This window comes from Danio rerio, chromosome 4 (genome assembly GCF_052040795.2).
Source record: "Danio rerio strain M-AB ecotype USA chromosome 4, GRCz13ab, whole genome shotgun sequence".
Classification (NCBI taxonomy): domain Eukaryota; kingdom Metazoa; phylum Chordata; class Actinopteri; order Cypriniformes; family Danionidae; genus Danio; species Danio rerio.
In genome coordinates this window covers 79301690-79317970 of record NC_141024.2, presented here as the reverse complement: position 1 = coordinate 79317970, position 16281 = coordinate 79301690, and the positions used below count along the sequence as shown (strand labels likewise).

Here is a 16281-nt window from a genome sequence, read left to right as displayed (position 1 = left end):
AGTATTTAAATGTTAATGTAATGTGAATATTTTTTAATAAAAAAAAAAAAAAAAAAAAGAAATGCCCGATCTCATCTGAACTCGGAAGTAAAGCAGGGTTGGGCCTGGTTAGTACTTGGATGGGAGACCGCCTGGGAATACCAGGTGCTGTAAGCTTTTCGAAAAAAAAAAAAAAAAAAAAAAAAAAGAAATGCCCGATCTCATCTGAACTCGGAAGTAAAGCAGGGTCGGGCCTGGTTAGTACTTGGATGGGAGACCGCCTGGGAATACCAGGTGCTGTAAGCTTTTCGAAGTGCTTCATTTGGCAGCTGATTTAAATAGCCAACGCTTGACATCCTCTTTCGCTTACGGCCATACCACCCTGCAAATGCCCGATCTCATCTAAACTCTGAAGTAAAGCAGGGTCGGGCCTGGTTAGTACTTGGATGGGAGACCGCCTGGGAATACCAGGTGCTGTAAGCTTTTCGAAGTGCTTCATTTGGCAGCTGATTTAAATAGCCAACGCTTGACATCCTCTTTCGCTTACGGCCATACCACCCTGGAAATGCCCGATCTCATCTGAACTCGGAAGTAAAGCAGGGTCGGGCCTGGTTAGTACTTGGATGGGAGACCGCCTGGGAATACCAGGTGCTGTAAGCTTTTCGAAGTGCTTCATTTGGCAGCTGATTTAAATAGCCAACGCTTGACATCCTCTTTCGCTTACGGCCATACCACCCTGGAAATGCCCGATCTCATCTGAACTCGGAAGTAAAGCAGGGTCGGGCCTGGTTAGTACTTGGATGGGAGACCGCCTGGGAATACCAGGTGCTGTAAGCTTTTCGAAGTGCTTCATTTGGCAGCTGATTTAAATAGCCAACGCTTGACATCCTCTTTCGCTTACGGCCATACCACCCTGGAAATGCCCGATCTCATCTGAACTCGGAAGTAAAGCAGGGTCGGGCCTGGTTAGTACTTGGATGGGAGACCGCCTGGGAATACCAGGTGCTGTAAGCTTTTCGAAGTGCTTCATTTGGCAGCTGATTTAAATAGCCAACGCTTGACATCCTCTTTCGCTTACGGCCATACCACCCTGGAAATGCCCGATCTCATCTGAACTCGGAAGTAAAGCAGGGTCGGGCCTGGTTAGTACTTGGATGGGAGACCGCCTGGGAATACCAGGTGCTGTAAGCTTTTCGAAGTGCTTCATTTGGCAGCTGATTTAAATAGCCAACGCTTGACATCCTCTTTCGCTTACGGCCATACCACCCTGGAAATGCCCGATCTCATCTGAACTCGGAAGTAAAGCAGGGTCGGGCCTGGTTAGTACTTGGATGGGAGACCGCCTGGGAATACCAGGTGCTGTAAGCTTTTCGAAGTGCTTCATTTGGCAGCTGATTTAAATAGCCAACGCTTGACATCCTCTTTCGCTTACGGCCATACCACCCTGGAAATGCCTGATCTCATCTGAACTCGGAAGTAAAGCAGGGTCGGGCCTGGTTAGTACTTGGATGGGAGACCGCCTGGGAATACCAGGTGCTGTAAGCTTTTCGAAGTGCTTCATTTGGCAGCTGATTTAAATAGCCAACGCTTGACATCCTCTTTCGCTTACGGCCATACCACCCTGGAAATGCCCGATCTCATCTGAACTCGGAAGTAAAGCAGGGTCGGGCCTGGTTAGTACTTGGATGGGAGACCGCCTGGGAATACCAGGTGCTGTAAGCTTTTCGAAGTGCTTCATTTGGCAGCTGATTTAAATAGCCAACGCTTGACATCCTCTTTCGCTTACGGCCATACCACCCTGGAAATGCCCGATCTCATCTGAACTCGGAAGTAAAGCAGGGTCGGGCCTGGTTAGTACTTGGATGGGAGACCGCCTGGGAATACCAGGTGCTGTAAGCTTTTCGAAGTGCTTCATTTGGCAGCTGATTTAAATAGCCAACGCTTGACATCCTCTTTCGCTTACGGCCATACCACCCTGGAAATGCCCGATCTCATCTGAACTCGGAAGTAAAGCAGGGTCGGGCCTGGTTAGTACTTGGATGGGAGACCGCCTGGGAATACCAGGTGCTGTAAGCTTTTCGAAGTGCTTCATTTGGCAGCTGATTTAAATAGCCAACGCTTGACATCCTCTTTCGCTTACGGCCATACCACCCTGGAAATGCCCGATCTCATCTGAACTCGGAAGTAAAGCAGGGTCGGGCCTGGTTAGTACTTGGATGGGAGACCGCCTGGGAATACCAGGTGCTGTAAGCTTTTCGAAGTGCTTCATTTGGCAGCTGATTTAAATAGCCAACGCTTGACATCCTCTTTCGCTTACGGCCATACCACCCTGGAAATGCCCGATCTCATCTGAACTCGGAAGTAAAGCAGGGTCGGGCCTGGTTAGTACTTGGATGGGAGACCGCCTGGGAATACCAGGTGCTGTAAGCTTTTCGAAGTGCTTCATTTGGCAGCTGATTTAAATAGCCAACGCTTGACATCCTCTTTCGCTTACGGCCATACCACCCTGGAAATGCCCGATCTCATCTGAACTCGGAAGTAAAGCAGGGTCGGGCCTGGTTAGTACTTGGATGGGAGACCGCCTGGGAATACCAGGTGCTGTAAGCTTTTCGAAGTGCTTCATTTGGCAGCTGATTTAAATAGCCAACGCTTGACATCCTCTTTCGCTTACGGCCATACCACCCTGGAAATGCCCGATCTCATCTGAACTCGGAAGTAAAGCAGGGTCGGGCCTGGTTAGTACTTGGATGGGAGACCGCCTGGGAATACCAGGTGCTGTAAGCTTTTCGAAGTGCTTCATTTGGCAGCTGATTTAAATAGCCAACGCTTGACATCCTCTTTCGCTTACGGCCATACCACCCTGGAAATGCCCGATCTCATCTGAACTCGGAAGTAAAGCAGGGTCGGGCCTGGTTAGTACTTGGATGGGAGACCGCCTGGGAATACCAGGTGCTGTAAGCTTTTCGAAGTGCTTCATTTGGCAGCTGATTTAAATAGCCAACGCTTGACATCCTCTTTCGCTTACGGCCATACCACCCTGGAAATGCCCGATCTCATCTGAACTCGGAAGTAAAGCAGGGTCGGGCCTGGTTAGTACTTGGATGGGAGACCGCCTGGGAATACCAGGTGCTGTAAGCTTTTCGAAGTGCTTCATTTGGCAGCTGATTTAAATAGCCAACGCTTGACATCCTCTTTCGCTTACGGCCATACCACCCTGGAAATGCCCGATCTCATCTGAACTCGGAAGTAAAGCAGGGTCGGGCCTGGTTAGTACTTGGATGGGAGACCGCCTGGGAATACCAGGTGCTGTAAGCTTTTCGAAGTGCTTCATTTGGCAGCTGATTTAAATAGCCAACGCTTGACATCCTCTTTCGCTTACGGCCATACCACCCTGGAAATGCCCGATCTCATCTGAACTCGGAAGTAAAGCAGGGTCGGGCCTGGTTAGTACTTGGATGGGAGACCGCCTGGGAATACCAGGTGCTGTAAGCTTTTCGAAGTGCTTCATTTGGCAGCTGATTTAAATAGCCAACGCTTGACATCCTCTTTCGCTTACGGCCATACCACCCTGGAAATGCCCGATCTCATCTGAACTCGGAAGTAAAGCAGGGTCGGGCCTGGTTAGTACTTGGATGGGAGACCGCCTGGGAATACCAGGTGCTGTAAGCTTTTCGAAGTGCTTCATTTGGCAGCTGATTTAAATAGCCAACGCTTGACATCCTCTTTCGCTTACGGCCATACCACCCTGGAAATGCCCGATCTCATCTGAACTCGGAAGTAAAGCAGGGTCGGGCCTGGTTAGTACTTGGATGGGAGACCGCCTGGGAATACCAGGTGCTGTAAGCTTTTCGAAGTGCTTCATTTGGCAGCTGATTTAAATAGCCAACGCTTGACATCCTCTTTCGCTTACGGCCATACCACCCTGGAAATGCCCGATCTCATCTGAACTCGGAAGTAAAGCAGGGTCGGGCCTGGTTAGTACTTGGATGGGAGACCGCCTGGGAATACCAGGTGCTGTAAGCTTTTCGAAGTGCTTCATTTGGCAGCTGATTTAAATAGCCAACGCTTGACATCCTCTTTCGCTTACGGCCATACCACCCTGGAAATGCCCGATCTCATCTGAACTCGGAAGTAAAGCAGGGTCGGGCCTGGTTAGTACTTGGATGGGAGACCGCCTGGGAATACCAGGTGCTGTAAGCTTTTCGAAGTGCTTCATTTGGCAGCTGATTTAAATAGCCAACGCTTGACATCCTCTTTCGCTTACGGCCATACCACCCTGGAAATGCCCGATCTCATCTGAACTCGGAAGTAAAGCAGGGTCGGGCCTGGTTAGTACTTGGATGGGAGACCGCCTGGGAATACCAGGTGCTGTAAGCTTTTCGAAGTGCTTCATTTGGCAGCTGATTTAAATAGCCAACGCTTGACATCCTCTTTCGCTTACGGCCATACCACCCTGGAAATGCCCGATCTCATCTGAACTCGGAAGTAAAGCAGGGTCGGGCCTGGTTAGTACTTGGATGGGAGACCGCCTGGGAATACCAGGTGCTGTAAGCTTTTCGAAGTGCTTCATTTGGCAGCTGATTTAAATAGCCAACGCTTGACATCCTCTTTCGCTTACGGCCATACCACCCTGGAAATGCCCGATCTCATCTGAACTCGGAAGTAAAGCAGGGTCGGGCCTGGTTAGTACTTGGATGGGAGACCGCCTGGGAATACCAGGTGCTGTAAGCTTTTCGAAGTGCTTCATTTGGCAGCTGATTTAAATAGCCAACGCTTGACATCCTCTTTCGCTTACGGCCATACCACCCTGGAAATGCCCGATCTCATCTGAACTCGGAAGTAAAGCAGGGTCGGGCCTGGTTAGTACTTGGATGGGAGACCGCCTGGGAATACCAGGTGCTGTAAGCTTTTCGAAGTGCTTCATTTGGCAGCTGATTTAAATAGCCAACGCTTGACATCCTCTTTCGCTTACGGCCATACCACCCTGGAAATGCCCGATCTCATCTGAACTCGGAAGTAAAGCAGGGTCGGGCCTGGTTAGTACTTGGATGGGAGACCGCCTGGGAATACCAGGTGCTGTAAGCTTTTCGAAGTGCTTCATTTGGCAGCTGATTTAAATAGCCAACGCTTGACATCCTCTTTCGCTTACGGCCATACCACCCTGGAAATGCCCGATCTCATCTGAACTCGGAAGTAAAGCAGGGTCGGGCCTGGTTAGTACTTGGATGGGAGACCGCCTGGGAATACCAGGTGCTGTAAGCTTTTCGAAGTGCTTCATTTGGCAGCTGATTTAAATAGCCAACGCTTGACATCCTCTTTCGCTTACGGCCATACCACCCTGGAAATGCCCGATCTCATCTGAACTCGGAAGTAAAGCAGGGTCGGGCCTGGTTAGTACTTGGATGGGAGACCGCCTGGGAATACCAGGTGCTGTAAGCTTTTCGAAGTGCTTCATTTGGCAGCTGATTTAAATAGCCAACGCTTGACATCCTCTTTCGCTTACGGCCATACCACCCTGGAAATGCCCGATCTCATCTGAACTCGGAAGTAAAGCAGGGTCGGGCCTGGTTAGTACTTGGATGGGAGACCGCCTGGGAATACCAGGTGCTGTAAGCTTTTCGAAGTGCTTCATTTGGCAGCTGATTTAAATAGCCAACGCTTGACATCCTCTTTCGCTTACGGCCATACCACCCTGGAAATGCCCGATCTCATCTGAACTCGGAAGTAAAGCAGGGTCGGGCCTGGTTAGTACTTGGATGGGAGACCGCCTGGGAATACCAGGTGCTGTAAGCTTTTCGAAGTGCTTCATTTGGCAGCTGATTTAAATAGCCAACGCTTGACATCCTCTTTCGCTTACGGCCATACCACCCTGGAAATGCCCGATCTCATCTGAACTCGGAAGTAAAGCAGGGTCGGGCCTGGTTAGTACTTGGATGGGAGACCGCCTGGGAATACCAGGTGCTGTAAGCTTTTCGAAGTGCTTCATTTGGCAGCTGATTTAAATAGCCAACGCTTGACATCCTCTTTCGCTTACGGCCATACCACCCTGGAAATGCCCGATCTCATCTGAACTCGGAAGTAAAGCAGGGTCGGGCCTGGTTAGTACTTGGATGGGAGACCGCCTGGGAATACCAGGTGCTGTAAGCTTTTCGAAGTGCTTCATTTGGCAGCTGATTTAAATAGCCAACGCTTGACATCCTCTTTCGCTTACGGCCATACCACCCTGGAAATGCCCGATCTCATCTGAACTCGGAAGTAAAGCAGGGTCGGGCCTGGTTAGTACTTGGATGGGAGACCGCCTGGGAATACCAGGTGCTGTAAGCTTTTCGAAGTGCTTCATTTGGCAGCTGATTTAAATAGCCAACGCTTGACATCCTCTTTCGCTTACGGCCATACCACCCTGGAAATGCCCGATCTCATCTGAACTCGGAAGTAAAGCAGGGTCGGGCCTGGTTAGTACTTGGATGGGAGACCGCCTGGGAATACCAGGTGCTGTAAGCTTTTCGAAGTGCTTCATTTGGCAGCTGATTTAAATAGCCAACGCTTGACATCCTCTTTCGCTTACGGCCATACCACCCTGGAAATGCCCGATCTCATCTGAACTCGGAAGTAAAGCAGGGTCGGGCCTGGTTAGTACTTGGATGGGAGACCGCCTGGGAATACCAGGTGCTGTAAGCTTTTCGAAGTGCTTCATTTGGCAGCTGATTTAAATAGCCAACGCTTGACATCCTCTTTCGCTTACGGCCATACCACCCTGGAAATGCCCGATCTCATCTGAACTCGGAAGTAAAGCAGGGTCGGGCCTGGTTAGTACTTGGATGGGAGACCGCCTGGGAATACCAGGTGCTGTAAGCTTTTCGAAGTGCTTCATTTGGCAGCTGATTTAAATAGCCAACGCTTGACATCCTCTTTCGCTTACGGCCATACCACCCTGGAAATGCCCGATCTCATCTGAACTCGGAAGTAAAGCAGGGTCGGGCCTGGTTAGTACTTGGATGGGAGACCGCCTGGGAATACCAGGTGCTGTAAGCTTTTCGAAGTGCTTCATTTGGCAGCTGATTTAAATAGCCAACGCTTGACATCCTCTTTCGCTTACGGCCATACCACCCTGGAAATGCCCGATCTCATCTGAACTCGGAAGTAAAGCAGGGTCGGGCCTGGTTAGTACTTGGATGGGAGACCGCCTGGGAATACCAGGTGCTGTAAGCTTTTCGAAGTGCTTCATTTGGCAGCTGATTTAAATAGCCAACGCTTGACATCCTCTTTCGCTTACGGCCATACCACCCTGGAAATGCCCGATCTCATCTGAACTCGGAAGTAAAGCAGGGTCGGGCCTGGTTAGTACTTGGATGGGAGACCGCCTGGGAATACCAGGTGCTGTAAGCTTTTCGAAGTGCTTCATTTGGCAGCTGATTTAAATAGCCAACGCTTGACATCCTCTTTCGCTTACGGCCATACCACCCTGGAAATGCCCGATCTCATCTGAACTCGGAAGTAAAGCAGGGTCGGGCCTGGTTAGTACTTGGATGGGAGACCGCCTGGGAATACCAGGTGCTGTAAGCTTTTCGAAGTGCTTCATTTGGCAGCTGATTTAAATAGCCAACGCTTGACATCCTCTTTCGCTTACGGCCATACCACCCTGGAAATGCCCGATCTCATCTGAACTCGGAAGTAAAGCAGGGTCGGGCCTGGTTAGTACTTGGATGGGAGACCGCCTGGGAATACCAGGTGCTGTAAGCTTTTCGAAGTGCTTCATTTGGCAGCTGATTTAAATAGCCAACGCTTGACATCCTCTTTCGCTTACGGCCATACCACCCTGGAAATGCCCGATCTCATCTGAACTCGGAAGTAAAGCAGGGTCGGGCCTGGTTAGTACTTGGATGGGAGACCGCCTGGGAATACCAGGTGCTGTAAGCTTTTCGAAGTGCTTCATTTGGCAGCTGATTTAAATAGCCAACGCTTGACATCCTCTTTCGCTTACGGCCATACCACCCTGGAAATGCCCGATCTCATCTGAACTCGGAAGTAAAGCAGGGTCGGGCCTGGTTAGTACTTGGATGGGAGACCGCCTGGGAATACCAGGTGCTGTAAGCTTTTCGAAGTGCTTCATTTGGCAGCTGATTTAAATAGCCAACGCTTGACATCCTCTTTCGCTTACGGCCATACCACCCTGGAAATGCCCGATCTCATCTGAACTCGGAAGTAAAGCAGGGTCGGGCCTGGTTAGTACTTGGATGGGAGACCGCCTGGGAATACCAGGTGCTGTAAGCTTTTCGAAGTGCTTCATTTGGCAGCTGATTTAAATAGCCAACGCTTGACATCCTCTTTCGCTTACGGCCATACCACCCTGGAAATGCCCGATCTCATCTGAACTCGGAAGTAAAGCAGGGTCGGGCCTGGTTAGTACTTGGATGGGAGACCGCCTGGGAATACCAGGTGCTGTAAGCTTTTCGAAGTGCTTCATTTGGCAGCTGATTTAAATAGCCAACGCTTGACATCCTCTTTCGCTTACGGCCATACCACCCTGGAAATGCCCGATCTCATCTGAACTCGGAAGTAAAGCAGGGTCGGGCCTGGTTAGTACTTGGATGGGAGACCGCCTGGGAATACCAGGTGCTGTAAGCTTTTCGAAGTGCTTCATTTGGCAGCTGATTTAAATAGCCAACGCTTGACATCCTCTTTCGCTTACGGCCATACCACCCTGGAAATGCCCGATCTCATCTGAACTCGGAAGTAAAGCAGGGTCGGGCCTGGTTAGTACTTGGATGGGAGACCGCCTGGGAATACCAGGTGCTGTAAGCTTTTCGAAGTGCTTCATTTGGCAGCTGATTTAAATAGCCAACGCTTGACATCCTCTTTCGCTTACGGCCATACCACCCTGGAAATGCCCGATCTCATCTGAACTCGGAAGTAAAGCAGGGTCGGGCCTGGTTAGTACTTGGATGGGAGACCGCCTGGGAATACCAGGTGCTGTAAGCTTTTCGAAGTGCTTCATTTGGCAGCTGATTTAAATAGCCAACGCTTGACATCCTCTTTCGCTTACGGCCATACCACCCTGGAAATGCCCGATCTCATCTGAACTCGGAAGTAAAGCAGGGTCGGGCCTGGTTAGTACTTGGATGGGAGACCGCCTGGGAATACCAGGTGCTGTAAGCTTTTCGAAGTGCTTCATTTGGCAGCTGATTTAAATAGCCAACGCTTGACATCCTCTTTCGCTTACGGCCATACCACCCTGGAAATGCCCGATCTCATCTGAACTCGGAAGTAAAGCAGGGTCGGGCCTGGTTAGTACTTGGATGGGAGACCGCCTGGGAATACCAGGTGCTGTAAGCTTTTCGAAGTGCTTCATTTGGCAGCTGATTTAAATAGCCAACGCTTGACATCCTCTTTCGCTTACGGCCATACCACCCTGGAAATGCCCGATCTCATCTGAACTCGGAAGTAAAGCAGGGTCGGGCCTGGTTAGTACTTGGATGGGAGACCGCCTGGGAATACCAGGTGCTGTAAGCTTTTCGAAGTGCTTCATTTGGCAGCTGATTTAAATAGCCAACGCTTGACATCCTCTTTCGCTTACGGCCATACCACCCTGGAAATGCCCGATCTCATCTGAACTCGGAAGTAAAGCAGGGTCGGGCCTGGTTAGTACTTGGATGGGAGACCGCCTGGGAATACCAGGTGCTGTAAGCTTTTCGAAGTGCTTCATTTGGCAGCTGATTTAAATAGCCAACGCTTGACATCCTCTTTCGCTTACGGCCATACCACCCTGGAAATGCCCGATCTCATCTGAACTCGGAAGTAAAGCAGGGTCGGGCCTGGTTAGTACTTGGATGGGAGACCGCCTGGGAATACCAGGTGCTGTAAGCTTTTCGAAGTGCTTCATTTGGCAGCTGATTTAAATAGCCAACGCTTGACATCCTCTTTCGCTTACGGCCATACCACCCTGGAAATGCCCGATCTCATCTGAACTCGGAAGTAAAGCAGGGTCGGGCCTGGTTAGTACTTGGATGGGAGACCGCCTGGGAATACCAGGTGCTGTAAGCTTTTCGAAGTGCTTCATTTGGCAGCTGATTTAAATAGCCAACGCTTGACATCCTCTTTCGCTTACGGCCATACCACCCTGGAAATGCCCGATCTCATCTGAACTCGGAAGTAAAGCAGGGTCGGGCCTGGTTAGTACTTGGATGGGAGACCGCCTGGGAATACCAGGTGCTGTAAGCTTTTCGAAGTGCTTCATTTGGCAGCTGATAGACTTCCCCGTGTCGCAGCTTCGCTGCCATTATTTTTTCTCGCCTTCAAGGGCATTGTTTCTCTGTCGGTGCTGTGTCGACGCCAGCTGAGCTGCGCTCGTTCCCTGGTGCTGCGCCTGTTTTAAAGAGCTGTTGGTGTGCCAAAAAAAAAAAAAAAAAAAAAAAAAAAAAAGAAATGCCCGATCTCATCTGAACTCGGAAGTAAAGCAGGGTCGGGCCTGGTTAGTACTTGGATGGGAGACCGCCTGGGAATACCAGGTGCTGTAAGCTTTTCGAAGTGCTTCATTTGGCAGCTGATTTAAATAGCCAACGCTTGACATCCTCTTTCGCTTACGGCCATACCACCCTGGAAATGCCCGATCTCATCTGAACTCGGAAGTAAAGCAGGGTCGGGCCTGGTTAGTACTTGGATGGGAGACCGCCTGGGAATACCAGGTGCTGTAAGCTTTTCGAAGTGCTTCATTTGGCAGCTGATAGACTTCCCCGTGTCGCAGCTTCGCTGCCATTATTTTTTCTCGCCTTCAAGGGCATTGTTTCTCTGTCGGTGCTGTGTCGACGCCAGCTGAGCTGCGCTCGTTCCCTGGTGCTGCGCCTGTTTTAAAGAGCTGTTGGTGTGCCAAAAAAAAAAAAAAAAAAAAAAAAAAAAAAAGAAATGCCCGATCTCATCTGAACTCGGAAGTAAAGCAGGGTCGGGCCTGGTTAGTACTTGGATGGGAGACCGCCTGGGAATACCAGGTGCTGTAAGCTTTTCGAAGTGCTTCATTTGGCAGCTGATTTAAATAGCCAACGCTTGACATCCTCTTTCGCTTACGGCCATACCACCCTGGAAATGCCCGATCTCATCTGAACTCGGAAGTAAAGCAGGGTCGGGCCTGGTTAGTACTTGGATGGGAGACCGCCTGGGAATACCAGGTGCTGTAAGCTTTTCGAAGTGCTTCATTTGGCAGCTGATAGACTTCCCCGTGTCGCAGCTTCGCTGCCATTATTTTTTCTCGCCTTCAAGGGCATTGTTTCTCTGTCGGTGCTGTGTCGACGCCAGCTGAGCTGCGCTCGTTCCCTGGTGCTGCGCCTGTTTTAAAGAGCTGTTGGTGTGCCAAAAAAAAAAAAAAAAAAAAAAAGAAATGCCCGATCTCATCTGAACTCGGAAGTAAAGCAGGGTCGGGCCTGGTTAGTACTTGGATGGGAGACCGCCTGGGAATACCAGGTGCTGTAAGCTTTTCGAAGTGCTTCATTTGGCAGCTGATTTAAATAGCCAACGCTTGACATCCTCTTTCGCTTACGGCCATACCACCCTGGAAATGCCCGATCTCATCTGAACTCGGAAGTAAAGCAGGGTCGGGCCTGGTTAGTACTTGGATGGGAGACCGCCTGGGAATACCAGGTGCTGTAAGCTTTTCGAAGTGCTTCATTTGGCAGCTGATTTAAATAGCCAACGCTTGACATCCTCTTTCGCTTACGGCCATACCACCCTGGAAATGCCCGATCTCATCTGAACTCGGAAGTAAAGCAGGGTCGGGCCTGGTTAGTACTTGGATGGGAGACCGCCTGGGAATACCAGGTGCTGTAAGCTTTTCGAAGTGCTTCATTTGGCAGCTGATTTAAATAGCCAACGCTTGACATCCTCTTTCGCTTACGGCCATACCACCCTGGAAATGCCCGATCTCATCTGAACTCGGAAGTAAAGCAGGGTCGGGCCTGGTTAGTACTTGGATGGGAGACCGCCTGGGAATACCAGGTGCTGTAAGCTTTTCGAAGTGCTTCATTTGGCAGCTGATTTAAATAGCCAACGCTTGACATCCTCTTTCGCTTACGGCCATACCACCCTGGAAATGCCCGATCTCATCTGAACTCGGAAGTAAAGCAGGGTCGGGCCTGGTTAGTACTTGGATGGGAGACCGCCTGGGAATACCAGGTGCTGTAAGCTTTTCGAAGTGCTTCATTTGGCAGCTGATTTAAATAGCCAACGCTTGACATCCTCTTTCGCTTACGGCCATACCACCCTGGAAATGCCCGATCTCATCTGAACTCGGAAGTAAAGCAGGGTCGGGCCTGGTTAGTACTTGGATGGGAGACCGCCTGGGAATACCAGGTGCTGTAAGCTTTTCGAAGTGCTTCATTTGGCAGCTGATTTAAATAGCCAACGCTTGACATCCTCTTTCGCTTACGGCCATACCACCCTGGAAATGCCCGATCTCATCTGAACTCGGAAGTAAAGCAGGGTCGGGCCTGGTTAGTACTTGGATGGGAGACCGCCTGGGAATACCAGGTGCTGTAAGCTTTTCGAAGTGCTTCATTTGGCAGCTGATTTAAATAGCCAACGCTTGACATCCTCTTTCGCTTACGGCCATACCACCCTGGAAATGCCCGATCTCATCTGAACTCGGAAGTAAAGCAGGGTCGGGCCTGGTTAGTACTTGGATGGGAGACCGCCTGGGAATACCAGGTGCTGTAAGCTTTTCGAAGTGCTTCATTTGGCAGCTGATTTAAATAGCCAACGCTTGACATCCTCTTTCGCTTACGGCCATACCACCCTGGAAATGCCCGATCTCATCTGAACTCGGAAGTAAAGCAGGGTCGGGCCTGGTTAGTACTTGGATGGGAGACCGCCTGGGAATACCAGGTGCTGTAAGCTTTTCGAAGTGCTTCATTTGGCAGCTGATTTAAATAGCCAACGCTTGACATCCTCTTTCGCTTACGGCCATACCACCCTGGAAATGCCCGATCTCATCTGAACTCGGAAGTAAAGCAGGGTCGGGCCTGGTTAGTACTTGGATGGGAGACCGCCTGGGAATACCAGGTGCTGTAAGCTTTTCGAAGTGCTTCATTTGGCAGCTGATTTAAATAGCCAACGCTTGACATCCTCTTTCGCTTACGGCCATACCACCCTGGAAATGCCCGATCTCATCTGAACTCGGAAGTAAAGCAGGGTCGGGCCTGGTTAGTACTTGGATGGGAGACCGCCTGGGAATACCAGGTGCTGTAAGCTTTTCGAAGTGCTTCATTTGGCAGCTGATAGACTTCCCCGTGTCGCAGCTTCGCTGCCATTATTTTTTCTCGCCTTCAAGGGCATTGTTTCTCTGTCGGTGCTGTGTCGACGCCAGCTGAGCTGCGCTCGTTCCCTGGTGCTGCGCCTGTTTTAAAGAGCTGTTGGTGTGCCAAAAAAAAAAAAAAAAAAAAAAAAAAAAAAAGAAATGCCCGATCTCATCTGAACTCGGAAGTAAAGCAGGGTCGGGCCTGGTTAGTACTTGGATGGGAGACCGCCTGGGAATACCAGGTGCTGTAAGCTTTTCGAAGTGCTTCATTTGGCAGCTGATTTAAATAGCCAACGCTTGACATCCTCTTTCGCTTACGGCCATACCACCCTGGAAATGCCCGATCTCATCTGAACTCGGAAGTAAAGCAGGGTCGGGCCTGGTTAGTACTTGGATGGGAGACCGCCTGGGAATACCAGGTGCTGTAAGCTTTTCGAAGTGCTTCATTTGGCAGCTGATAGACTTCCCCGTGTCGCAGCTTCGCTGCCATTATTTTTTCTCGCCTTCAAGGGCATTGTTTCTCTGTCGGTGCTGTGTCGACGCCAGCTGAGCTGCGCTCGTTCCCTGGTGCTGCGCCTGTTTTAAAGAGCTGTTGGTGTGCCAAAAAAAAAAAAAAAAAAAAAAAAAAAAAAAGAAATGCCCGATCTCATCTGAACTCGGAAGTAAAGCAGGGTCGGGCCTGGTTAGTACTTGGATGGGAGACCGCCTGGGAATACCAGGTGCTGTAAGCTTTTCGAAGTGCTTCATTTGGCAGCTGATTTAAATAGCCAACGCTTGACATCCTCTTTCGCTTACGGCCATACCACCCTGGAAATGCCCGATCTCATCTGAACTCGGAAGTAAAGCAGGGTCGGGCCTGGTTAGTACTTGGATGGGAGACCGCCTGGGAATACCAGGTGCTGTAAGCTTTTCGAAGTGCTTCATTTGGCAGCTGATAGACTTCCCCGTGTCGCAGCTTCGCTGCCATTATTTTTTCTCGCCTTCAAGGGCATTGTTTCTCTGTCGGTGCTGTGTCGACGCCAGCTGAGCTGCGCTCGTTCCCTGGTGCTGCGCCTGTTTTAAAGAGCTGTTGGTGTGCCAAAAAAAAAAAAAAAAAAAAAAAAAAAAAAAGAAATGCCCGATCTCATCTGAACTCGGAAGTAAAGCAGGGTCGGGCCTGGTTAGTACTTGGATGGGAGACCGCCTGGGAATACCAGGTGCTGTAAGCTTTTCGAAGTGCTTCATTTGGCAGCTGATTTAAATAGCCAACGCTTGACATCCTCTTTCGCTTACGGCCATACCACCCTGGAAATGCCCGATCTCATCTGAACTCGGAAGTAAAGCAGGGTCGGGCCTGGTTAGTACTTGGATGGGAGACCGCCTGGGAATACCAGGTGCTGTAAGCTTTTCGAAGTGCTTCATTTGGCAGCTGATAGACTTCCCCGTGTCGCAGCTTCGCTGCCATTATTTTTTCTCGCCTTCAAGGGCATTGTTTCTCTGTCGGTGCTGTGTCGACGCCAGCTGAGCTGCGCTCGTTCCCTGGTGCTGCGCCTGTTTTAAAGAGCTGTTGGTGTGCCAAAAAAAAAAAAAAAAAAAAAAAAAAAAAAAAGAAATGCCCGATCTCATCTGAACTCGGAAGTAAAGCAGGGTCGGGCCTGGTTAGTACTTGGATGGGAGACCGCCTGGGAATACCAGGTGCTGTAAGCTTTTCGAAGTGCTTCATTTGGCAGCTGATTTAAATAGCCAACGCTTGACATCCTCTTTCGCTTACGGCCATACCACCCTGGAAATGCCCGATCTCATCTGAACTCGGAAGTAAAGCAGGGTCGGGCCTGGTTAGTACTTGGATGGGAGACCGCCTGGGAATACCAGGTGCTGTAAGCTTTTCGAAGTGCTTCATTTGGCAGCTGATAGACTTCCCCGTGTCGCAGCTTCGCTGCCATTATTTTTTCTCGCCTTCAAGGGCATTGTTTCTCTGTCGGTGCTGTGTCGACGCCAGCTGAGCTGCGCTCGTTCCCTGGTGCTGCGCCTGTTTTAAAGAGCTGTTGGTGTGCCAAAAAAAAAAAAAAAAAAAAAAAAAAAAAAAGAAATGCCCGATCTCATCTGAACTCGGAAGTAAAGCAGGGTCGGGCCTGGTTAGTACTTGGATGGGAGACCGCCTGGGAATACCAGGTGCTGTAAGCTTTTCGAAGTGCTTCATTTGGCAGCTGATTTAAATAGCCAACGCTTGACATCCTCTTTCGCTTACGGCCATACCACCCTGGAAATGCCCGATCTCATCTGAACTCGGAAGTAAAGCAGGGTCGGGCCTGGTTAGTACTTGGATGGGAGACCGCCTGGGAATACCAGGTGCTGTAAGCTTTTCGAAGTGCTTCATTTGGCAGCTGATAGACTTCCCCGTGTCGCAGCTTCGCTGCCATTATTTTTTCTCGCCTTCAAGGGCATTGTTTCTCTGTCGGTGCTGTGTCGACGCCAGCTGAGCTGCGCTCGTTCCCTGGTGCTGCGCCTGTTTTAAAGAGCTGTTGGTGTGCCAAAAAAAAAAAAAAAAAAAAAAAAAAAAAAAGAAATGCCCGATCTCATCTGAACTCGGAAGTAAAGCAGGGTCGGGCCTGGTTAGTACTTGGATGGGAGACCGCCTGGGAATACCAGGTGCTGTAAGCTTTTCGAAGTGCTTCATTTGGCAGCTGATTTAAATAGCCAACGCTTGACATCCTCTTTCGCTTACGGCCATACCACCCTGGAAATGCCCGATCTCATCTGAACTCGGAAGTAAAGCAGGGTCGGGCCTGGTTAGTACTTGGATGGGAGACCGCCTGGGAATACCAGGTGCTGTAAGCTTTTCGAAGTGCTTCATTTGGCAGCTGATAGACTTCCCCGTGTCGCAGCTTCGCTGCCATTATTTTTTCTCGCCTTCAAGGGCATTGTTTCTCTGTCGGTGCTGTGTCGACGCCAGCTGAGCTGCGCTCGTTCCCTGGTGCTGCGCCTGTTTTAAAGAGCTGTTGGTGTGCCAAAAAAAAAAAAAAAAAAAAAAAAAAAAAAAGAAA

General features: G+C 50.2%; 1 protein-coding gene and 74 non-coding genes across 75 annotated transcripts in view; 74 read left to right on the top strand and 1 right to left on the bottom strand.

Moving 5' to 3' along the window:
- Positions 1 to 16281, bottom strand: part of LOC137491081 (uncharacterized) — a 554517-nt gene that overhangs the window by 370242 nt on the left and 167994 nt on the right. The window lies entirely within an intron of this gene.
- On the top strand, positions 344 to 462 carry LOC141383881 (5S ribosomal RNA). Its single transcript, XR_015489647.1, has one exon. It is a non-coding gene; the product is annotated as a 5S ribosomal RNA (ribosomal RNA).
- On the top strand, positions 521 to 639 carry LOC141382734 (5S ribosomal RNA). Its single transcript, XR_015487299.1, has one exon. It is a non-coding gene; the product is annotated as a 5S ribosomal RNA (ribosomal RNA).
- LOC141382733 (5S ribosomal RNA) lies at positions 698 to 816 on the top strand. Its single transcript, XR_015487298.1, has one exon. It is a non-coding gene; the product is annotated as a 5S ribosomal RNA (ribosomal RNA).
- Positions 875 to 993, top strand: LOC141382732 (5S ribosomal RNA). Its single transcript, XR_015487297.1, has one exon. It is a non-coding gene; the product is annotated as a 5S ribosomal RNA (ribosomal RNA).
- LOC141382731 (5S ribosomal RNA) lies at positions 1052 to 1170 on the top strand. The gene has a single exon (XR_015487296.1). It is a non-coding gene; the product is annotated as a 5S ribosomal RNA (ribosomal RNA).
- Positions 1229 to 1347, top strand: LOC141382730 (5S ribosomal RNA). The gene has a single exon (XR_015487295.1). It is a non-coding gene; the product is annotated as a 5S ribosomal RNA (ribosomal RNA).
- LOC141383449 (5S ribosomal RNA) lies at positions 1406 to 1524 on the top strand. Its single transcript, XR_015488786.1, has one exon. It is a non-coding gene; the product is annotated as a 5S ribosomal RNA (ribosomal RNA).
- Positions 1583 to 1701, top strand: LOC141382729 (5S ribosomal RNA). The gene has a single exon (XR_015487294.1). It is a non-coding gene; the product is annotated as a 5S ribosomal RNA (ribosomal RNA).
- On the top strand, positions 1760 to 1878 carry LOC141382728 (5S ribosomal RNA). Its single transcript, XR_015487293.1, has one exon. It is a non-coding gene; the product is annotated as a 5S ribosomal RNA (ribosomal RNA).
- On the top strand, positions 1937 to 2055 carry LOC141382727 (5S ribosomal RNA). Its single transcript, XR_015487292.1, has one exon. It is a non-coding gene; the product is annotated as a 5S ribosomal RNA (ribosomal RNA).
- Positions 2114 to 2232, top strand: LOC141382726 (5S ribosomal RNA). The gene has a single exon (XR_015487290.1). It is a non-coding gene; the product is annotated as a 5S ribosomal RNA (ribosomal RNA).
- Positions 2291 to 2409, top strand: LOC141383448 (5S ribosomal RNA). Its single transcript, XR_015488785.2, has one exon. It is a non-coding gene; the product is annotated as a 5S ribosomal RNA (ribosomal RNA).
- LOC141382725 (5S ribosomal RNA) lies at positions 2468 to 2586 on the top strand. The gene has a single exon (XR_015487289.1). It is a non-coding gene; the product is annotated as a 5S ribosomal RNA (ribosomal RNA).
- LOC141382724 (5S ribosomal RNA) lies at positions 2645 to 2763 on the top strand. The gene has a single exon (XR_015487288.1). It is a non-coding gene; the product is annotated as a 5S ribosomal RNA (ribosomal RNA).
- Positions 2822 to 2940, top strand: LOC141383447 (5S ribosomal RNA). Its single transcript, XR_015488784.2, has one exon. It is a non-coding gene; the product is annotated as a 5S ribosomal RNA (ribosomal RNA).
- LOC141382723 (5S ribosomal RNA) lies at positions 2999 to 3117 on the top strand. Its single transcript, XR_015487287.1, has one exon. It is a non-coding gene; the product is annotated as a 5S ribosomal RNA (ribosomal RNA).
- On the top strand, positions 3176 to 3294 carry LOC141382722 (5S ribosomal RNA). Its single transcript, XR_015487286.1, has one exon. It is a non-coding gene; the product is annotated as a 5S ribosomal RNA (ribosomal RNA).
- LOC141382721 (5S ribosomal RNA) lies at positions 3353 to 3471 on the top strand. Its single transcript, XR_015487285.1, has one exon. It is a non-coding gene; the product is annotated as a 5S ribosomal RNA (ribosomal RNA).
- On the top strand, positions 3530 to 3648 carry LOC141383769 (5S ribosomal RNA). Its single transcript, XR_015489396.2, has one exon. It is a non-coding gene; the product is annotated as a 5S ribosomal RNA (ribosomal RNA).
- Positions 3707 to 3825, top strand: LOC137492079 (5S ribosomal RNA). Its single transcript, XR_015487284.1, has one exon. It is a non-coding gene; the product is annotated as a 5S ribosomal RNA (ribosomal RNA).
- LOC141382720 (5S ribosomal RNA) lies at positions 3884 to 4002 on the top strand. Its single transcript, XR_015487283.1, has one exon. It is a non-coding gene; the product is annotated as a 5S ribosomal RNA (ribosomal RNA).
- Positions 4061 to 4179, top strand: LOC141382719 (5S ribosomal RNA). Its single transcript, XR_015487282.1, has one exon. It is a non-coding gene; the product is annotated as a 5S ribosomal RNA (ribosomal RNA).
- Positions 4238 to 4356, top strand: LOC148682996 (5S ribosomal RNA). Its single transcript, XR_015944299.1, has one exon. It is a non-coding gene; the product is annotated as a 5S ribosomal RNA (ribosomal RNA).
- LOC148682995 (5S ribosomal RNA) lies at positions 4415 to 4533 on the top strand. The gene has a single exon (XR_015944298.1). It is a non-coding gene; the product is annotated as a 5S ribosomal RNA (ribosomal RNA).
- Positions 4592 to 4710, top strand: LOC148682994 (5S ribosomal RNA). Its single transcript, XR_015944297.1, has one exon. It is a non-coding gene; the product is annotated as a 5S ribosomal RNA (ribosomal RNA).
- LOC148682993 (5S ribosomal RNA) lies at positions 4769 to 4887 on the top strand. The gene has a single exon (XR_015944296.1). It is a non-coding gene; the product is annotated as a 5S ribosomal RNA (ribosomal RNA).
- Positions 4946 to 5064, top strand: LOC148682992 (5S ribosomal RNA). Its single transcript, XR_015944295.1, has one exon. It is a non-coding gene; the product is annotated as a 5S ribosomal RNA (ribosomal RNA).
- LOC148682991 (5S ribosomal RNA) lies at positions 5123 to 5241 on the top strand. Its single transcript, XR_015944294.1, has one exon. It is a non-coding gene; the product is annotated as a 5S ribosomal RNA (ribosomal RNA).
- LOC148682990 (5S ribosomal RNA) lies at positions 5300 to 5418 on the top strand. The gene has a single exon (XR_015944293.1). It is a non-coding gene; the product is annotated as a 5S ribosomal RNA (ribosomal RNA).
- On the top strand, positions 5477 to 5595 carry LOC148682989 (5S ribosomal RNA). Its single transcript, XR_015944291.1, has one exon. It is a non-coding gene; the product is annotated as a 5S ribosomal RNA (ribosomal RNA).
- On the top strand, positions 5654 to 5772 carry LOC148682988 (5S ribosomal RNA). Its single transcript, XR_015944290.1, has one exon. It is a non-coding gene; the product is annotated as a 5S ribosomal RNA (ribosomal RNA).
- Positions 5831 to 5949, top strand: LOC148682987 (5S ribosomal RNA). Its single transcript, XR_015944289.1, has one exon. It is a non-coding gene; the product is annotated as a 5S ribosomal RNA (ribosomal RNA).
- LOC148682986 (5S ribosomal RNA) lies at positions 6008 to 6126 on the top strand. The gene has a single exon (XR_015944288.1). It is a non-coding gene; the product is annotated as a 5S ribosomal RNA (ribosomal RNA).
- On the top strand, positions 6185 to 6303 carry LOC148682985 (5S ribosomal RNA). Its single transcript, XR_015944287.1, has one exon. It is a non-coding gene; the product is annotated as a 5S ribosomal RNA (ribosomal RNA).
- Positions 6362 to 6480, top strand: LOC148682984 (5S ribosomal RNA). Its single transcript, XR_015944286.1, has one exon. It is a non-coding gene; the product is annotated as a 5S ribosomal RNA (ribosomal RNA).
- LOC148682983 (5S ribosomal RNA) lies at positions 6539 to 6657 on the top strand. The gene has a single exon (XR_015944285.1). It is a non-coding gene; the product is annotated as a 5S ribosomal RNA (ribosomal RNA).
- LOC148682982 (5S ribosomal RNA) lies at positions 6716 to 6834 on the top strand. The gene has a single exon (XR_015944284.1). It is a non-coding gene; the product is annotated as a 5S ribosomal RNA (ribosomal RNA).
- On the top strand, positions 6893 to 7011 carry LOC148682981 (5S ribosomal RNA). Its single transcript, XR_015944283.1, has one exon. It is a non-coding gene; the product is annotated as a 5S ribosomal RNA (ribosomal RNA).
- LOC148682980 (5S ribosomal RNA) lies at positions 7070 to 7188 on the top strand. The gene has a single exon (XR_015944282.1). It is a non-coding gene; the product is annotated as a 5S ribosomal RNA (ribosomal RNA).
- On the top strand, positions 7247 to 7365 carry LOC148682979 (5S ribosomal RNA). The gene has a single exon (XR_015944280.1). It is a non-coding gene; the product is annotated as a 5S ribosomal RNA (ribosomal RNA).
- On the top strand, positions 7424 to 7542 carry LOC148682978 (5S ribosomal RNA). The gene has a single exon (XR_015944279.1). It is a non-coding gene; the product is annotated as a 5S ribosomal RNA (ribosomal RNA).
- LOC148682977 (5S ribosomal RNA) lies at positions 7601 to 7719 on the top strand. The gene has a single exon (XR_015944278.1). It is a non-coding gene; the product is annotated as a 5S ribosomal RNA (ribosomal RNA).
- On the top strand, positions 7778 to 7896 carry LOC148682976 (5S ribosomal RNA). The gene has a single exon (XR_015944277.1). It is a non-coding gene; the product is annotated as a 5S ribosomal RNA (ribosomal RNA).
- On the top strand, positions 7955 to 8073 carry LOC148682975 (5S ribosomal RNA). Its single transcript, XR_015944276.1, has one exon. It is a non-coding gene; the product is annotated as a 5S ribosomal RNA (ribosomal RNA).
- On the top strand, positions 8132 to 8250 carry LOC148682974 (5S ribosomal RNA). Its single transcript, XR_015944275.1, has one exon. It is a non-coding gene; the product is annotated as a 5S ribosomal RNA (ribosomal RNA).
- On the top strand, positions 8309 to 8427 carry LOC148682973 (5S ribosomal RNA). Its single transcript, XR_015944274.1, has one exon. It is a non-coding gene; the product is annotated as a 5S ribosomal RNA (ribosomal RNA).
- Positions 8486 to 8604, top strand: LOC148682972 (5S ribosomal RNA). The gene has a single exon (XR_015944273.1). It is a non-coding gene; the product is annotated as a 5S ribosomal RNA (ribosomal RNA).
- LOC148682971 (5S ribosomal RNA) lies at positions 8663 to 8781 on the top strand. Its single transcript, XR_015944272.1, has one exon. It is a non-coding gene; the product is annotated as a 5S ribosomal RNA (ribosomal RNA).
- Positions 8840 to 8958, top strand: LOC148682970 (5S ribosomal RNA). Its single transcript, XR_015944271.1, has one exon. It is a non-coding gene; the product is annotated as a 5S ribosomal RNA (ribosomal RNA).
- LOC148682969 (5S ribosomal RNA) lies at positions 9017 to 9135 on the top strand. Its single transcript, XR_015944270.1, has one exon. It is a non-coding gene; the product is annotated as a 5S ribosomal RNA (ribosomal RNA).
- LOC148682968 (5S ribosomal RNA) lies at positions 9194 to 9312 on the top strand. The gene has a single exon (XR_015944269.1). It is a non-coding gene; the product is annotated as a 5S ribosomal RNA (ribosomal RNA).
- LOC148682967 (5S ribosomal RNA) lies at positions 9371 to 9489 on the top strand. Its single transcript, XR_015944268.1, has one exon. It is a non-coding gene; the product is annotated as a 5S ribosomal RNA (ribosomal RNA).
- Positions 9548 to 9666, top strand: LOC148682966 (5S ribosomal RNA). The gene has a single exon (XR_015944267.1). It is a non-coding gene; the product is annotated as a 5S ribosomal RNA (ribosomal RNA).
- LOC148682965 (5S ribosomal RNA) lies at positions 9725 to 9843 on the top strand. The gene has a single exon (XR_015944266.1). It is a non-coding gene; the product is annotated as a 5S ribosomal RNA (ribosomal RNA).
- Positions 9902 to 10020, top strand: LOC148682964 (5S ribosomal RNA). Its single transcript, XR_015944265.1, has one exon. It is a non-coding gene; the product is annotated as a 5S ribosomal RNA (ribosomal RNA).
- On the top strand, positions 10079 to 10197 carry LOC148682963 (5S ribosomal RNA). The gene has a single exon (XR_015944264.1). It is a non-coding gene; the product is annotated as a 5S ribosomal RNA (ribosomal RNA).
- Positions 10555 to 10673, top strand: LOC141382647 (5S ribosomal RNA). The gene has a single exon (XR_015487113.1). It is a non-coding gene; the product is annotated as a 5S ribosomal RNA (ribosomal RNA).
- Positions 11032 to 11150, top strand: LOC141382646 (5S ribosomal RNA). The gene has a single exon (XR_015487112.1). It is a non-coding gene; the product is annotated as a 5S ribosomal RNA (ribosomal RNA).
- LOC141382645 (5S ribosomal RNA) lies at positions 11501 to 11619 on the top strand. Its single transcript, XR_015487111.1, has one exon. It is a non-coding gene; the product is annotated as a 5S ribosomal RNA (ribosomal RNA).
- LOC141382644 (5S ribosomal RNA) lies at positions 11678 to 11796 on the top strand. The gene has a single exon (XR_015487110.1). It is a non-coding gene; the product is annotated as a 5S ribosomal RNA (ribosomal RNA).
- LOC141382643 (5S ribosomal RNA) lies at positions 11855 to 11973 on the top strand. Its single transcript, XR_015487109.1, has one exon. It is a non-coding gene; the product is annotated as a 5S ribosomal RNA (ribosomal RNA).
- LOC141382642 (5S ribosomal RNA) lies at positions 12032 to 12150 on the top strand. Its single transcript, XR_015487108.1, has one exon. It is a non-coding gene; the product is annotated as a 5S ribosomal RNA (ribosomal RNA).
- LOC141382641 (5S ribosomal RNA) lies at positions 12209 to 12327 on the top strand. The gene has a single exon (XR_015487107.1). It is a non-coding gene; the product is annotated as a 5S ribosomal RNA (ribosomal RNA).
- Positions 12386 to 12504, top strand: LOC141382640 (5S ribosomal RNA). The gene has a single exon (XR_015487106.1). It is a non-coding gene; the product is annotated as a 5S ribosomal RNA (ribosomal RNA).
- LOC141382639 (5S ribosomal RNA) lies at positions 12563 to 12681 on the top strand. The gene has a single exon (XR_015487105.1). It is a non-coding gene; the product is annotated as a 5S ribosomal RNA (ribosomal RNA).
- Positions 12740 to 12858, top strand: LOC141382638 (5S ribosomal RNA). The gene has a single exon (XR_015487104.1). It is a non-coding gene; the product is annotated as a 5S ribosomal RNA (ribosomal RNA).
- On the top strand, positions 12917 to 13035 carry LOC141382637 (5S ribosomal RNA). The gene has a single exon (XR_015487103.1). It is a non-coding gene; the product is annotated as a 5S ribosomal RNA (ribosomal RNA).
- On the top strand, positions 13094 to 13212 carry LOC141382636 (5S ribosomal RNA). Its single transcript, XR_015487102.1, has one exon. It is a non-coding gene; the product is annotated as a 5S ribosomal RNA (ribosomal RNA).
- On the top strand, positions 13571 to 13689 carry LOC141382635 (5S ribosomal RNA). The gene has a single exon (XR_015487101.1). It is a non-coding gene; the product is annotated as a 5S ribosomal RNA (ribosomal RNA).
- On the top strand, positions 14048 to 14166 carry LOC141382634 (5S ribosomal RNA). Its single transcript, XR_015487100.1, has one exon. It is a non-coding gene; the product is annotated as a 5S ribosomal RNA (ribosomal RNA).
- On the top strand, positions 14525 to 14643 carry LOC141382633 (5S ribosomal RNA). Its single transcript, XR_015487099.1, has one exon. It is a non-coding gene; the product is annotated as a 5S ribosomal RNA (ribosomal RNA).
- Positions 15003 to 15121, top strand: LOC141382632 (5S ribosomal RNA). The gene has a single exon (XR_015487098.1). It is a non-coding gene; the product is annotated as a 5S ribosomal RNA (ribosomal RNA).
- On the top strand, positions 15480 to 15598 carry LOC141382631 (5S ribosomal RNA). Its single transcript, XR_015487097.1, has one exon. It is a non-coding gene; the product is annotated as a 5S ribosomal RNA (ribosomal RNA).
- Positions 15957 to 16075, top strand: LOC141382629 (5S ribosomal RNA). Its single transcript, XR_015487096.1, has one exon. It is a non-coding gene; the product is annotated as a 5S ribosomal RNA (ribosomal RNA).